This window comes from Teleopsis dalmanni, chromosome 2, assembly GCF_002237135.1.
Source record: "Teleopsis dalmanni isolate 2A chromosome 2, ASM223713v2, whole genome shotgun sequence".
Taxonomy (NCBI): Eukaryota; Metazoa; Arthropoda; class Insecta; order Diptera; family Diopsidae; genus Teleopsis; species Teleopsis dalmanni.
In genome coordinates, this window is record NC_051847.1 from 143348897 (window position 1) to 143350956 (window position 2060).

Genomic DNA, 2060 nt, shown 5'->3' on the forward strand with positions numbered 1-2060 from the left:
TTGAAAAAGGTCTATTACTTAAGGATTAGTTAACAAAAAACAAAATTCGCAGAAGGTATACCCTTAAACATTTTATCGTTTATGAATACCACAGTAGACTCTGGCATTTCGGAATTAGTTTAGTAGTAGGCTTCTGAAATTCTCTTGTACTTTACGATTATAGAGTGTTTGTACATAATTTGCTAAAAACATTCGTCATATTAATTGGTTATTATTATAAAATTATTTCTTAAATATTCATACGGACATTTATTTTACTTTATTGTAATTAATTATTATTATAATTTTTTAAATTTATAAACATATAAATCGTATATCTATATCTGATAAATATATAACATTTTTCTTATATAGATGTTTTTTTTTCTCAAAAAATTAACAAATCAACTATAATATAATATATAATCGTATTTGTTATATCGCATATTCATTATATTAAGAATCTACTGTATTTATATAAATTTTCGAAGAACAACAATTATTTAAAAATTACAATTATTTATACTAAAAGTTATCATAGTCTTTTTTTTTCTAACAAAAAAATCAAACTAATGTGTCAAGTCCAATTCTCTGTTTCAAATCGCTAACTAATCTCTTTGTTTTTAAGCTAGTTCATTCAGTGTTATAAATAAAATATAAAAAGTATATAAAAATTTATTATATAATATATATATAAATAAAATTGACACCTAAGTCAATTTTATTGACTATATTATGTATAGTTTTATATAGCAAAATTATATGTGACAATCAAACTGCAATGATATTCATAAAAACTTAAGTGAAAGTTTGAGAACAGACTTATACAGGGTGCAGTAATCTCTGATCACTTAAATTTAAGAATGTATGCAGGAACTCCTTAGACAGGTTTTTGAAAACTAATGCATTTCTCATATGAAAACACTTAAGTGAACAAAAATAAATTTCATATCTAGTATGAAATATTTGGCAAGATAAGATTGTTAGCCTTTTGAACACAAAGCCAACCCTTTTTTAGATGCCACTGTTTCAATTATCTATCCTTTATTACTTTGAGTTCTGGAACACTTAAAAATCTTATGAAATTTTGAGATTGAATGAAAATTTTTTTAAAAATAAATAAAAATATATATATAACTACAAAATAGACTACATATTCTGAGCATAAACCAAATTAACTATATATTGTATTTTATTTTTATGATAACGACACACTTTCAAATTGATGTATATCTTAGCTATCTTTATACTTAAAGTTTTATTAATTTTGTAAATTTTTAATTACACATTTATGTAAGGGATATTGTTACATAATTGTAATTAATTAATTATAATCGATAAAGTATTTCTTCACGCGTTTTCCAAAAATTTTTAAATTACTCCGAGTTGGATTGATTATCTAGACTTACATATATCTGAAATTTCTTTGTTTGTGTTTATTATCTTTACAATTTTTTGTTTATTAGCTTAATTTTATCCACTACTTCGTTTAGATCAAGTCGTATTCTATTTCATTTCAAAAATGTGTAAATACCGAAAGGTTAAACAACTATTAAAATTGCGATATATTTTGCAAGATCACCAAATTATTTTAAATGAAAAGAAAAATAAAGTTATAAATGAGGTAAAAACATTTTTTTGTATCTGCATAAACGTAATAATCTATAAGTACAAAAATTAAAATACAAAGTGTGAGTCATTCTGTTGAGCAAAATATAAATATACGTATCATATATGTATGTTGGATCTTATTATTTACACAATATATAATAATAATAATGTAATGTAATAATGTAATAATATATACCTAATACAGACTAAGAATATGCATTTTTAGTTGATATATCAAATAATTGGTTTCATTACAAAATGACAAACTAAATTATAGTTTTATATTGATATAATTAATATATTTATAGAATTAATATATTTATATGCATCTTTCATTAAAATTAGTAGGCATCAAATCTTTATCCATAAAAATCGAGTACTTAATAGATGGATTGATAATTACCTGACTTCACAACAGGTGGCAACGCCAAAAGAAAATCATTTATATTTTGTATATCAGCTAAGTTTTA